At 39.5% G+C, this 15,757-nt stretch overlaps 1 protein-coding gene and 1 long non-coding RNA gene across 14 annotated transcripts in view; both read right to left on the bottom strand.

Annotated features, from left to right (window-relative positions):
- QKI (QKI, KH domain containing RNA binding) overlaps positions 1-15,757 on the bottom strand; it is a 331,524-nt gene that overhangs the window by 143,541 nt on the left and 172,226 nt on the right. The gene's annotated exons all lie outside the window — the stretch shown is intronic.
- Positions 878-12,688, bottom strand: LOC140909182 (uncharacterized). Its single transcript, XR_012158125.1, has 2 exons — positions 7,191-12,688; positions 878-7,109 (listed from the first exon to the last, which is right to left on the bottom strand). It is a non-coding gene; the product is annotated as an uncharacterized lncRNA (long non-coding RNA).

Raw genomic sequence — 15,757 nt, 5'->3', positions numbered from 1 at the left:
GAGAGTAACACTGTCAATGCTAGAGCACTACGAGTGGACATGCTCTGCCGACAGAGAGCATAGTGTGAATATGCAATAGCGATGTTTATACACTGCTTTTTGGTCATCGACATAACTTTTGTCGACAAAACTCTGTAGTGTAGACATAGCCTGTCAAATATAAAGGGAAGGGTAAACACCTTTAAAATCCCTCCTGGCCAGAGGAAAAACCCTTTCACCTGTAAAGGGTTAAGAAGCTAGGATAACCTCGCTGGCACCTGACCACAATAACCAATGAGGAGACAAGATACTTTCAAAGCTGGAGGGGGGGAAAAAACAAAGGGTCTGTCTGTCTGGGTGATGCTTTTGCCGGGGACAGAACAGGAATGGAGTTTTAGAATTTAGTAATCTAGCTAGATATGCGTTAGATTCTGATTTCTTTAAACGGCTGAGGAAATAAGCTGTGCTGAAAGGAATGGATATTCCTGTCTTTGTGTCTTTTTGTAACTTAAGGTTTTCATGCAGGTCCCCACATCTGTACCCTAGAGTTCAGAGTGGGGAAGGAACCTTGACATAGCCTAAATGGATCCCCTCCAAGAATGCCAAGATATGAGCAAATAGTAAGTGAATAAGACCCAAACTACATTTTTGCCCTCCCCAACTTCCTTCCAAGGAAGGTAACACTTTTTGGTGACAGCCAGCACTGTTAAAATAAAATGTTTAAGGACTACAAAAGCATAAAAAGAAAAGGAGTACTTGTGGCACCTTAGAGACTAACCAATTTATTTGAGCATGAGCTTTCGTGAGCTACAGCTCGCTTCACAAAAGCTCATGCTCAAATAAATTGGTTAGTCTCTAAGGTGCCACAAGTACTCCTTTTCTTTTTGCGAATACAGACTAACACGGCTGTTACTCTGAAAAGCATAAAAGACTCACCTTGTAAGTAAACAGGTTTTTATTCCTTCCAGATTCACAGACAAAGTGCCTCCAAGCAGCCAAAAAAAATCCTTTTAATTTTCTTCACCTCACATCTTCCCCACCAGATAAACAAGGGCATTATCACTGTTTAATACAAGTTTTAATTGAGTACTGTCACTGGTGGGAAGAAAAAGTGCAGAACCACTACTTTCCATATCAAACAAAGCAGGTAATTAACAGCTATTCTGGCACAATCCCTTATCACCAAAATACACAACACTGCTAAGTTCTCTCAATGCCAAAGCAGAGCTGATGTTTCAGGGTCACATTCACTCTTTAATACACAAGCATAAATTTACTGCTCAGTGAGACACCTATAATTAAACACAAGAAGAATATAATTCTAATAGTCAAACAGTCTCACATATGAGTGGGCTATTTCCCCCTGTAAAGATGATTGCCTTTCATTTTATGGTTTCAAGTAGCTACAGTTCACTTAGTTTTGATTACATAGCAATTAGATATGCAAATACCAGAGATCTAAAAAATGCTTTTTCAAACTTCAGATTGTGAGCAATCAAGCCTATTCTTTTCTCCTGTACACACAAGTTAGTCATTAAACAGCTATTGTCACACAAATGTATCTGCCTACAAATCTCTTGATTTTTTTTAACCTTAAACATTAAGCAAAAACTGCTTAATGTGCATGATACTTTGAAGTCTTTAAGAAGTTATAATTATCTCTTTTGGACCTTAACTTCTGTATGATCTTAGTACAACTCCTTAGAGTCTACAAATGTACACAGGTGGTCTTACTATGTTAAGCAAAATGGGTCAGATTTTCCTTTAAGATTCCACTGAAAAACAGATTAGGGACATTTTACAGTGGTGTAGCTGTATCTGTGTACTTACATCAGTAAGACAGAGTTTCTATCAAAACAGCCTATTCCGGTACCTTCCCTAGGTAATCAGCATGAACACTCTCCTATGCCACTGCAGGTACATGAATTAATGAAGATTGCGAACCGATGACCTACACTAATTAAAATTATGAGAAAATGGAGTCTAGCTCAAAGAAATATGACCGCTAAGATGGAAAAAATACCTTTCCAATAATACAAATAAAATCAATTTATTTGGGGTCAATAAAAACATTGTTCTTTCAATGTTGAATTTCAGCCTTTTCAAAAGTAAAAGTGTATGTGCTCAGACTGCAGAGAACATGGCTCAAAAGGGAATAAAAAAAATCCTAGGATTAATTTATATTGTAGTAGTTAACTATCCTGTAACCAAAATTATGAGAGAGAGCAACAATTACTATATTTTTTATATTGCTTTAGTGCCTAGAAACCTCAATGAGATCGGGTCACAACTGTACTAACCACTGTATAAACATATAGCAAGACTGTCAAAGCCCCAAAGAACTTTAAGCTTAGAAAAAGTAGGAGAGAGAACAGTTGCACTCCAAGACATGGTGGTCAAAAAGTCACTACAAATAAATGTAAAGGACATCAGAAAAGTTAAAAATCACATTTTTGTTTTTACTGTAATTACCACTGACACCTAAGATTATACCGTAAAGTCAGCAAAAATCTATTTTCTTCGCTTTGTTTCTTTCATACATTTGATAGCACTGTGTATATGGTAGGTTTTATTTTTCCCCTCTATAATCTGCAGAATTCATTCAAATGTTTTCACTAATTCTACAGATTATACAGGGGGAAAATAAGTTTCTTCACAGAAAAAAATGAATTTATCATATAAGTTTTTAAAGGAATTTTAAACTGTCAGCATTTAAAAGGTCATTTGTGTAGATGTTGAATAATGTAGGTACTAAGACACTACCTTGAGGGAGGCCATTCTTCTGTCATTGCCATTGGCTCCTATTTGCCACAAAAATTCATAAGAATCTTCTGTTCTCCAGTATGGTCTGTATTAACTGGATGTATCTGGGAGTATTCACCAAAGTGATAACAAGGGCTATGATTATGTCACAGAGGTCAAGGAAGTCATGGAATCCATGACTTCCAGAGAACTTCGTGACATTTTCTGCCCCAGGGCTGGACTGCTGTCACCAAGCAGCCTTGCAGCTCTCAGCCACTGCTGGCGGAGGCCCCCAGCAGCTCCTAGCCACTGGGCAGCAGGATATCCCATAGCTCCCTTGGGGGCCCGCAGAGCTCCCACTTGCAGCGGGCAGCTGGGCTCCCCGCAGCTGCCCAGCGACAGGGATTGGCAGGAGCCCTCCTCCCCCACAGCTGCCCAGCCACATCGGGCAGTGGGGGAGGACAGCAAAGGGACTTTCCCACCGCAGCCCAGGTGCGTCAGGCAGCGGGATCCCACAGCAGCCCAGCTGAGGAGGGCATGGGGACCCTGCAGCAACCCAGCCGTGGCGGGCGGCAGAGGAACACCCCCCCGTGCAGGTCATGGGCTTCCATGAATTTTTGTTTATTGCCTGTGATCTGTCCGTGATTTTTATTAAAAAATATCCATGACAAAATCTAAGCCTTAGTGATGACCAATTGGTAGTGATGAGCATTCAACATCTATTCAAATGGCCAGCCAAGCTACCCTGGCACAAGGTGCTTTCTCTAAGCAGAACTGATCTGTGCTTCATCACATACCACAAGGAGTTTGGCATATTAGAGAGTACTCTGGTGAATGCATCCTCAAGAAATACTAAAAGTTGCCAACCAACTGCACACAAACCCAACAAAAATGCAAGTCAGTGCATTCCAGCTCAAAAACTGAAAGGCCAAATATGAACTCAACATCAGCTAGCTCAGGACAAAATTTACTCATTCCATAAATCCTATATACCTTGGTGTTGCTCCTGATCTCTCTCACTCCTTAAGAGCCCACATTGAGAAAACTAAAGCTAAGGCTGGCATGGGAAACAACATTCTCACCAAGCTGGTTACTTCGAAATGGGGTACAGATCTGTCTACTCTGCAAACAGCAGCACTTGCACTTTGCTACTCCTCTGATGAGCATGTGGGTGCAGTGTGGGCACGATCTCCTCATGCGAAGAAGCTAGTCCCTGTACTTTATACCAGTGGTTCTCATCCAGTGGTCTGGGACCTCCTGGGGGGGCCATGAGCAGGTTTCAGGGGGCCCACCAAGCAGGGTTGGCGTTAGACTCCAAAGGCAGAAAGCCGAAGCCCCCACCATCTGGGGCTGAAGCCAAAGCCGAAGCAACTTAGCTTTGCAGGGTCTCCTCTGGCATGGGGCTCTGGATAACTGCCCCATAACACTGGCCCTTGCTCTTATATGCAGAAAGCCAGTAGTTGTGGGCCATGGAGTTTTTATAGCAAGAGGGTGGGGGAGGCTCAAAGAAAGGTTGAGAACCCCTGCTTTATACCACCTGCCACTATACTACAGGATCCCTTAAGCCTATTCACATCAACAGCATCTACATCTTCCCAGGTATTGCTCCTCCTGAAAAATGCCAGGAATATATGCTAATAGAGGAGAGCATAAAAGGTAATGCACACATTCAAGGCATCCACTACATGATATAACACTGAGTCAAGTGAAGTTAGGACAAAGTTTTCTTGTCACCATTAAATCCCTAACATTGTCACCCAAACAGACTGGGGTTCAATTATGACAAACAAGTAGAGAATGACCCTGTGCACTCAGGCTTCCACCAGCCAAGCACCTACTACCTGGTGCAGATCAATCCTGGACTATATGGCACTGCCTTAATCGAATCCACACTGGATTTGGTAGGGCTAAAGATGAGATGTGTGACACTATGCTCCCCATATTCTTCATAGTATTATTAATTATTATTATTATATGAGTATGGCATAATTATAATATATTTTGTGCAAGATAAGGCATGTGAGATATTCAGTAAATCATAACCTTTCCAATTATATGATTTCCATATTCGTATGCATGTATCATTTTTTGGACCAGAAGTTAGGAATATTATCTATGCACCTCTTACAAAATGTGTTTACACCTGGGGAAACGCCCACTAGACAGAATGCAATCAGTCTAGATTGCTGCCTGGAAAGGGCCACTAGGAACAACAGTAGGTCTTAGAAGATGCTAATCTTTCACCAGGAAAGCCTTCCTGGTGACGCTGCAAACAGACTGAGTTATGGCTGCAGGGTCATGTGACTGAGTCACCTGATCCTGGACACCATGATAATTGAGTATTTTTTCACTGACTGCAGGTGGGAATCACACTGGAAGACTAAGGATTCCTGCCATATATAAAACCTATTTAAGGCAGGGTAGTGACATCGTCGTGGTTCGTTCTTCACTGCATCCCCACCCAAGATGACTGCTGTAATTATCTAAGAAACAAAGACTGAATGAGGGGAAAAGGAATGAGCTGAGGCTGGAAGGTTGGCTAGCCTGTGAATAAATATCTGAAGTTTTAAGCTGCAAGCAAGGGCAGCTGACCTTCAAGAATCTCCGCAATCTGTGTAAAACAACATTTAGGGTGAGAAATTACTACTTGTAACCAGTTTCTTTAGTATCTTAAGCTTAGATTACCTTTTTGTTTTATTTTCTGGGTAATCTGCTTTGATCTGTTTGCTATCCCTAATAATCACTTAAAATCTATCTTTTGTAGTTAATAAACTTGTTTTTGATTGGTCTAAAGCCCATGTGTGGATTCATAATGGGGGGGGGGGAAGCATCTCTCTCTCCACATCGAGGGAGAAGGTGAATTTCATGAGCTTACGCTGTACAATTCTCTGTGCAGTGCAAGATGGTACAATTTTGGGTCTATCCTCTAGAGGGAGGCGTGCACTTGAGTACTGGGCAATTCCTTAGCTGAGTCTTCCCATGCAGAACTCATCTCAGCCTCTGTGTGTGTGCGTGCACGCGTGTGCGTGTAAAGCTGCAGGTGGGCGCGTCCATACTGGCATGTGTGCTGGTAAAGTACAGTCTGAAGCCTGAGGGAGGGCTTGGCTGGCTTGCCTCAGCAATACAGTGTGAAGGGAGCCCAAGCTGGTGAGTCAGGCAGGCTCAGTGGCACCCCAGTTCCAAGTGGCACCCCAGGGGGAACATGTCACAAGATGATCAAGCAAAGCTATGGTCCTGGCTCCCAATACCTGGCAACATAAATTTAAAAAGTGCTCTATCAAAATCTGAACAACTCAGCTTAACCTGGGAGCCCAGCATAGGTAGAGACCTGCTTTACCCCTGAAAGATTCTCTTTAGCCTGGAAGCTCAGTCCAGCCTAACGCTTGTTCTAACTTTTTACTACTACTACTTGTTTTTATTGTTAAGCTTTAACTGCGCTTTTTTACTATAACTGAGATCTAAGTTGTTAAGGAGTTACTTTAGGAATTTCTGTAATGTAAGTTATTACAGTTCCTACGAGACTTTGAAATTTAAGAAGTGTAATTTTTCCTTTCTAAAATGATCCTGATCTTTCCCTTCCAAAGTATGTGTCTGACTCACCATTAATGTGTTAGACAACTATGTGATAGTGCCTGGGAGCCCAAATCTGCTAACCCACATTTTGCTGCTACTAGACAAATAGCACATAAGCATTTGCATTTTAAGTGTAATGTGATCAATATTCTCAATCCTGAGCACCTGTGTTCTCCAGTACTTTATAGCCTATGTTAAATGCAGTTACCCAGATATCAGTTGGACATTCTGTGAATTTGCATGACCAGCCATTTCTCTTACTATCTCTTTGTGGGAAGATAAAAGCATGGGAACACATTACTCATTTACAGGAGACAAAAAATATATGCGGTAACAAGCAGCTAGCAAATACAACTGGTGTGCACTCACAGTTAATGCAAACACAAAAATAACCAAAAAAAGGTTTCAGCTCAAAATAAATTTGATAATATATATATATATATATATATATATATATATATATATATAAAATAAAAGAATGAAACTGTTGCAAAATTAAAGACATCAAGATTTTTAGGAAAGCTGCAATTAAGAAATAAATTAGTAAAATTTTAACATCTTATTTACAAGTTAACTTTTTAAAGTAAATTACAAGCAAAACTAAAAATTAAGTTAAGCAAAATTTCTAACTAACCTCTTTACAACTCATCCTCCTGTCAGATCCTTTGGGTACTTCCAAGCTTGGTGAAGATATTTCAGGTCATTCAAACGATACCACTACTACCACCTGACTGCATTGCTTGCAATGTAGCTTCCATTATGTCCCTTTTTGATGAATGTTCAGAGTAACCAAGGGGATTTCACACACAAAAAAGCTGGGGTGTCGGAAGAGTTAAATGTAAGTCAAAATTTAAGAGGGCATAACTTTAACTCAAAAGTTAACTTAAACATCTCACCTTTAAAGATGAATGATTGTTTCAAAATACTCCATAAATGCTGATACCTCAAAGCAATACCAACTACAGTCCCAGTCACATATGGTTGTTTTACTCTGTAGACAGATATTAAAATAAATACCAAAGTTATTCTCACCAAAAAATTTCCAAGACTGCTTTCTCTGCCAAAGAAGAAACACTGTGTACCTCAAATTACTCTGTATTCTACCACCAATTAGCCTTTATTTCTTAGAAGTGTCTGGTACTATATGTAATTTGCCAATTTAATTAAAACCCTAATGAATTCTACCTGTAATCTCAGACAAGACTGTAGCTTTAAAAGTCAGCAATACTAACTCTCCACAGAGGGGCTCCAAAATAACCTAATTAGGCCAGTGAATAACAACCACCACCAGGTACTGGCAGGTGGACACATTTCTTTACACAGACACAACTATGTTGGCTGGTTCAACACTGATTTAGTATTTTTTTCTTCTATCCACATCTGACTGCCACATAGTTAAATTAAACCAATGGTTAGTCTGCCTACTGCACAGCATACACCCTCAAACAAAAATGCTCCAACTGGTCACAGATGACCAGTATGAAACTTTTTTAGGCAATACAAACCACCATTTCATCCTCCACAAAGCCAAAAGCCCACCAGTGCAATTGCCATGTTAGACAGCAACTATGGGCAATAGTCCCAAAGGCACCAATAGTTCTCCCACTATAGGGCCAAATACCTATTTAAGATGGGTATCACTTGCAGCAACACGTACACATGGAAATATATTAAGAGGATTACGGTCCAGTACAACAATAAATCCAGGGCAAGGAAGAGAACATGTCCATTCTTTTGAAACCTAGATCAAAGCCTCTGTCTACTTACCATCCCATGCTGTTCATGGATCTTATGAATAGCATGGCGGCTCCATGTCCCTATAGAAAGTGGCAGTGGGGAAGAGCAGAGGGGAACATTATCTCTGTGAACCAGGCAAAGCAGAAGGAAGAGAACACAGACCAAGAGATGCCCAAGACAACAGAAGGATTTCAAGAGCTGTTCACAGAGTTCTAGAATCCAGAAATGGTTACAACTGAGCTGGTTCAATAGAAGATTAGGGTGTCAGGACATATTTTACTGCAATAAAAAACTGCAAGCCTTTGTATACATCAATGCAAGTTCATTTTGCAGGGGTATGAGGTTGATAGAAGTTCTGCAAGTATTAACCAAATGCCATCAACAGTGTTTAAAAGTGGAGGGTGTACCTAAAAGGGAGGGTAGAATAGTCCACCTCCCATGCATTCTGCCACTCCCCTCCACAGCATGTGGCAGCAGCTAATCCCAGCTATGGGCCATTCAGTTTGGTTCCTCCTCCTTCCTTTTGGCTACATGAGCTACTGTTCCTGGTTACGGTTAAAGTGTACACCTTGCTAGTTATGCATTGTGGCTACACTACTAGATAAGTGGAGGTGGGGAAAATAGTAACACAGAAGCTATCAATTACCAATTGTAAAGAAAATTTTATTGTAAGAAATTATACAATGAGCACTGCGGCCAAAACACTTGGATTATACGCATCTGTCAGCTGACATGCCAGATCTAGGCACCTAATCAGGATGCTGCTCTTATCTACCTGCAATCACATTTCATTCTTCCTACTTAAAGGATGAAAAACCATCAGTGGCATATTTAGATAGCAAATAGATATACCCAGGCCATGGAGGTTGGGCTTATATTTATTTTCACTGCCCATTCTACCCGCTGTCAGGAATCAAAAGACATGTAAAAAAAAAATAATCTAACAAGAAACACCAATTAATTTTATATTCTCCAGTCCTCAAGAGTTATTTCTGCAAATTGTTTATGAAGCCACTGCTATAGCCTGCAACCAAGTTTGGGGCCAACCTTATTTCCCTCTTCCCAGAAAGAAGCTCACAGCCTCTACATTCACAGAGTTGGTATTCCAGTATCTTCTATGTGAATAACTAGCACAAATTTCCCAACCCTACCTTGAATAAGTAGCTTGTTAGTCCAGTTCAACTGAGCTTCGTAAACCTCCTACCTAATTCCCTTCAATTTCCACAATAATCTAACATTCCACATTCCTCTTAAGTTCATACCTACATTGTGTAAATTCTGTGTCTTCAAGATATCCAGTTTAACATGCAATTGAATTGTCTGTAAAACTACACTGGAATTCAAAACTGAATTTAAATAGTCACTCCTAGCTAGCATTCCCAGTGATGGACAAGCTGCTACTACAGTAATTAACACTTATCTTTTGTATTTTTCATTGTAGTGATCAATACAGTACAATGGGCAGTGGAAGAGGTCAGAGAGCCAACAGGTATTACAGCAGTGGTAAAAGAAAACCAGAGATGACCTGCTGAGGGAGATGAAAAGAGACTAAATGCATGTTCCTGAGTGGAGGAAATGGGGACCAAGTACGAAAAAGGATAAGTGCAGGTAGAAGGTAAAATAATGTATACTGGACTATTTCCAAAAAGAACAGAGATATGAAACATGAGAGAAGAGTTATAAATAGAACATATAAATGAGCAGATAAGGGCTCAGGAAAGAACAGTATAACGGACTCAAAAACTGGCCACCTGGCAATACATCAGTATCACGTAGCACAATGGTATTTTTCAGACTGCCCCCCACTCTACAGTAGAGCTAGGCAACATTTTTCAGACAAATATTTTTGGTTGCTGGAACCTGCATTTTTGGCAAAGACACCATTTGCACATTCACATTTCTTTATCCTACCAAATGACTATGAACTACCGCTATAAATAACAATGAATAGTCATTTGGCCAGTGAAAGAGAATGACTCTTTAGTCTGGTAGTCAGGACACTTACCTAGAACGGAGAAACCCAAGTTCAAGTCCCTGCTCCAATGACTATTTATATACAGCAGAACAGTTGCAAGGAAGATTGAGTCTCCCATCGCTCAGGTGAGTGCCTTGACCACTGGGCTTATGGTTATAACAAAAGCACTACCACATTACCAAAATGTTTTGTTTCAACTTATAAATTTCTGACTTTTTGATTTGCGGGGGGAAAAAATGTGTTTTCAGTTTGACTCAAAATGATTTTTTTTGTTTTTCAAAATTGCCAGTAAACTGAAAAATCCCTTATTCATCAGTTCTACTCTCCAGTTCCTTCACATCCACTCACCCGGAAATCCAACCCTTCACACGAAAACTGGAACCCACAGAACATCCCTGACAACTGATTGCACCCACTAACTAGCCAAGAGAACCCCTCCAATTTTTCCAATCACCAATAACTACTGGGCTAGGTTTCTAGATGATTATATAACCTGTAATTGTTTCCTAATGGAATTAGCAAGAACTTGGATGTTCCTATCATTTCCCTTACATTTTTTAGAATAATTGAAGCCGTGCAAATCGACTATTTTCTGAAAATTCTACTTTCACCAGGCAGAAAATAATAATTCATTCCAGTTCTAAATTGAACTGTTAAGAGTAGACTATCAAGGAAGGCTGTCATAGGGCATCTGACTCACTATGAATTCATTTATAGTACTTGAATTACATTTGTCAACTACTTTTAGAAATAAAGCAATCAAGAAAATGTGACTCCACTGTTTCCCATGTGTTTTCAATAGTTTGTCACCTATTAATAACCAGCTAAAGAAAATTTGCAAGTAAATTCTTAAGATCTTTTCCAAGATGTTAATGTAAAATGCCCCTAAACAGCTGCAAACTCAATTTATGCCACATAGGAAAGTTTTGTAAAATATTACACTTTTGCAGTAATATATTTTCTTATAAGAGAAAATGGATTTAATATAGTTAGCCTTAATAGAAATAGCGGAACAAGTTTTATTTGCTTTCTTCCATGCATATTGAACATAAGATAAGAACGGCCATACTGAGTCACCAATGGTCCATCCATGCCAGTATCCTGTCACCCAACAGTGGCCAGTGCCAGATACTTCAGAAGGAACTAACAGAACAGGGAAATTATCTAGTGATCCATCCTCTGACATAAAGGCCCAGCTTCTGGCAATCAGAAGTTTAGGTACACTGAGTGTGGGGTTCCATCCCTGACTATTTTGGCTAATAGCTATTGATGGATCTATCCTGCACAAATATACCTAATTCTTCTCTGAACCTAGTTATAATTTTGGCTTTTACAACATCCCCTGACAACAAGCTTCAAAGGCTGACTGTGCACAAAAGTATTTCCTTACATTTGTTTTAAACCTGCTACCTACTAATTTCACTGGGTGACCCCTAGTTCTTGTGTTATGGGAAGTTCTTGTGTTATGTTGTGTAATCACCATTCATGATTACCCTTTATAGACCTCTATCATATTACCCTTTAGTTGTCTTTTTTCTAAATTGAGTGGTCCCAGTCTTTTTACTCTCTCTCCATATGGAAACTGTTCCATAACTCCTCTCATTTTTGTTGCCCTTCTCCTTTTTTAATAGGAATATATATCTTTTAAAAAGCTGTCGCTGCGCATTGAGCTGATGTTTTCAGACAATTATCCACAATGACTACAAAATCTTTTTCTACTGTGGTAACAGCTAACTTAGACCCCACCATTTTGTACATATAATTGGGATTATTTTTTCCAATGTGCATTACTTTGCATGTATCAACACTGAATTTCATCTGCCATTGTGTTACACTGAAATTGACAGAGCCAAAAGAGTACCCAGAAGTTACCTACTACAGGACAGGCCCAACAAAGAAAATAACAGAATGACCCTAGCCAACACCTTCAGCCCCCAACTGAAACCTCTCCAAAGCATCATCAAGGATCTACAACCTATCTTGAAGGACGACCCATCACTCTCACAGATCTTGGGAGACAGGCCAGTCCTTGCTTACAGACAGCCCCCCAACCTGAAGCAAATACTCACCAGCAACCAAACACCACACAACAGAGCCACTAACCCAGGAACCTATCCTTGCAACAAAGCCCGTTGCCAACTGTGTCCACATATCTGTTCAGGGGACACCATCATAAGGCCACACTATCAAAGGCTTCAGAGTAGCAGCCGTGTTAGTCTATACTCGCAAAAAGAAAAGGAGTACTTGTGGCACAGAACATAAAAAAATGGGTGTTTATCAGAGGCTTGTTCACCTGCACATCTACCAATGTGCTATATGCCATCATGTGCCAGCAATGCCCCTCTGCCATGTACATTGGTCAAACTGGACAGTCTCTACGTAAAAGAATAAATGGACACAAATCAGGCATCAAGAATTATAACATTCAAAAACCAGTTGGAGAACACTTCAATCTCTTTGGTCACTCAATTACAGCCCTAAACGTTGCAATTCTTCAACAAAAAACCTTCAAAAACAGACTCCAATGAGAGACTGCTGAATTGGAATTAATTTGCAAACTTGATACAATTAACTTAGGCTTGAATAGAGACTGGGAGTGGATGGGTCATTACAAAGTAAAACTATTCCCCCTCCCACCCCTGCTGTTCCTCAAACGTTCTGGACCACCTTGATTATCACTACAAAAGGTCCCCACCCCCCGCCCCCACTCTCCTGCTGGTAATAGCTCACCTTACCTGATCACTCTCCTTACAGTGTGTATGGTAACACCCATTGTTCCATGTTCTCTGTGTATATAAATCTCCCCACTGTATTTTCCACTGTATGCATCCGATGAAGTGAGCTGTAGCTCACGAAAGCTTATTCTCAAATAAATTTGTTAGTCTCTAAGGTGCCACAAGTCCTCCTTTTCTTTTTGAGATCTCTTTGTAACTCTTCGCAATCAGCTTTGGACTAAATTATCTTGAGCAATTTAGGCTTCTCTGCAAACTTTGCCACCTCAATGCTCACCCTCTTCCAGATCATTTGAGTATGTTGAACAGCACTGGTCGCAGTACAGATCCTTGGGGAACCTCGCTACTTACCTTTCTCCATTGTGACCATTTATTCCTACCCTGTGTTTCCTATCTTTTAACCAGTTACTTATCCATAAAAGAACTTTCCCTCCTACCCCATGACTGCTTGCTTTGCTTAACAGCCTTTGGTATGGGACCTTGTCAAAAGCTGTCTGAAAGTCCAAGTATACGATATCAACTGGATCACCCTTGTCCACATGCTTGTTACATTACACAGCTAGTCTCAAAGAATTCTAATAGATTGGTAAGGCATGATTTCCCTTTACATAAAGGAGTGGTGACTCTTTCCCAACATATCGTGTTCATCTATATGTCTGATAATTCTATTGTTTAGTATAGTTTCAATCAATTTGTCTGGTCCTGAAATTAAGTTTACCAGCCTGTAATTGCCAGGATTGCCTCTAGAGTTTTTTTTTTTTTTTTTTAAATCAGCATTGCATTAGTTACCCTCCAGTCATCTGGTACAGTGACTGATTTAAATGATTGGTTACATACCATAGTAGTTAATTCTGAAATTTCATATTTGAATTCCCTCAGAACTCTTGAGTGAATACCATCTGCCACTGGTGACTTACTACTCTTACTGTTTGATTTATCACTTAGTTCCAAAACCCCCTCTACTTACACCTCAATCTGGGACAGTTCCTCAGATTTGTCAGCTAAAAGGAATGGCTCAGGTGTGGGGATCTGCCGTACCTGCAGTGAAGATGGATACAAAGAATTCATTTCGTTTCTCTGAAATGGCTTTGTCTTCTTTGTATGCTCCTTTTGCACCATCATCGTCCAGTTGCCCCACTGATTGTCTGGCAGGCTTCTTACTTCTGAAAACACTTTTTGGTGGGGAGGGAACGGGGGGGGGGGGGGGACCACTACTAGCTCTGTCTTTTGCTAGTTGCTCTTGAAATTCTTGTTTGGACTGCCTAGACTTTACACTTGACCTGATAGAGTTTATGCTCCTTTCTGTTTTCATCAGTAGGACCTGACTTCCAGGATAGTTTACATTTAAAGTATTAGTCATTACATGATTTTTAGATGCACGGTTTTTAAAAATTTACATGCATACATCAGGTGGATAAAAATCAATGATTTTTTAAAAAATAAATAGATTGGATTTTTTTGATAAAATGCTTTTTGAGGAAAAAACCTATCTAAAGATAGTTTTAATTAAGATACATAGCTTAAAGATATCTCATCACAGAATAGGGATTATAAATTCTAATTCTATAGTATGAGACAATATATTCATGTAATGTTTAAGAAAAGTTTTGTAAATGAGTTCCAATAGTTCATGGAATAGGAACCCAATCTTATGGGATTCCAGGGGCTTCTGTATATACTATTTAGGTTAATCTTTCCATCTACCCAATGGGACTCAGTGCTCACCTCTAGAAGATACCATCAGAGATGCTTAATTTTGCAGCTCTCAAACTGAGGATTTGTGTCTCCAGAGATAACATGCTTGTTAACAGCAAACATTTTTTTAAATAAATAAATAATATATAGAGGTGATAAATAACAGATCTCAACCCTATTGTCCCTCTGCAAATTTGTGTACACAGAGTCAATCCCTTACTGTTCTCTAAAAGTGCAAAGTTTCAAAAAGTTCAATGAATAGAAGATTGCTGGGGGGGATAGATCTAGACAAGGAGAAGAAGTCTGGAGATAAATGTGAGAAGGGAGTGACAGGTAGTAGAAACAAAAGTGAAACTGTTTGAGCAGCATATTCCAGAAGTCTTGAGCTCTTTCTGAGAGTAGCCTTCATTGATTTGAGATCTACCATACCATTCTCTCACTAAGAAAAATTATAATGGCAGCAGGCCTTAAAAGAGATGCAGTTTGGGAATAAGAACCATTCAACAAATATATGTTTGCTGATGTTTTAAAGAAAGTCACACCAGTGAACTGGTGGAAGTCACTTAAGCTCTTGGATTCAGAGACGGTTGAAGTGATAATCTCGCTTTTAGCAGCAGTCGCTTCTTCTGCCAGTGCAGAACGAACATTTTCTTCCTTTGGACTAATTCATTCCAAATTGAGAAATTGTTTGGGACCTGAAAAAGCAGGAAAGCTTGGTTTTCTTTTCCAGATTATGAACAAACAGGAAAATGAAGGTGAAGAGAACTGAGTTAGCTGCAGAAGCCAATATTTTAAGTTTCTTATGTTGACCTGGCTGACAGTCAATTTTGTTTCCCCCCAATATTTCATTTTACTATTTTAGTTAAAAACAATTTTAACAAAAACAAACCTGAATTCAAAAAATCATAGGTTTTTGTTAAAATATGTTTGCTGTTGAAGAAAAAAATCCAGAATACATAATGTTGTTGTTTTAGTTCAATAAAACAATTTAAAGGTCTGTCTGGTGATGTTCTCTTCCTAATACAGCATGGCAAGCAAATCTTCCAAATATTAATCATTAACCTGTTGAATTGGAGATCGTTCACCTCCCAATGACTTCATAAATATCTGCTTCAATTACCTTTGACAAATAAAATAACCAAACAATCATTCATTTTCTGAAATAGCTGTAAAACTAATCTGAAAAGTTTTCAAAATAAATCACTTGAAAAATGTCTAGTGTGTACCTACTAAAAATGAAACCTACATCTATCTCTGAGTTGTGAAGAATATGTATTAAGGTTATAACAACCAACAAGAATGCACTTTTATGTAGAAATTCATG

The sequence above is a fragment of the Lepidochelys kempii genome, chromosome 3 (genome assembly GCF_965140265.1).
Source record: "Lepidochelys kempii isolate rLepKem1 chromosome 3, rLepKem1.hap2, whole genome shotgun sequence".
Lineage (NCBI taxonomy): Eukaryota > Metazoa > Chordata > Testudines > Cheloniidae > Lepidochelys > Lepidochelys kempii.
The sequence above is the reverse complement of the archived record's forward strand: the minus strand, read 5'-3'. Positions and strand labels throughout refer to the sequence as shown.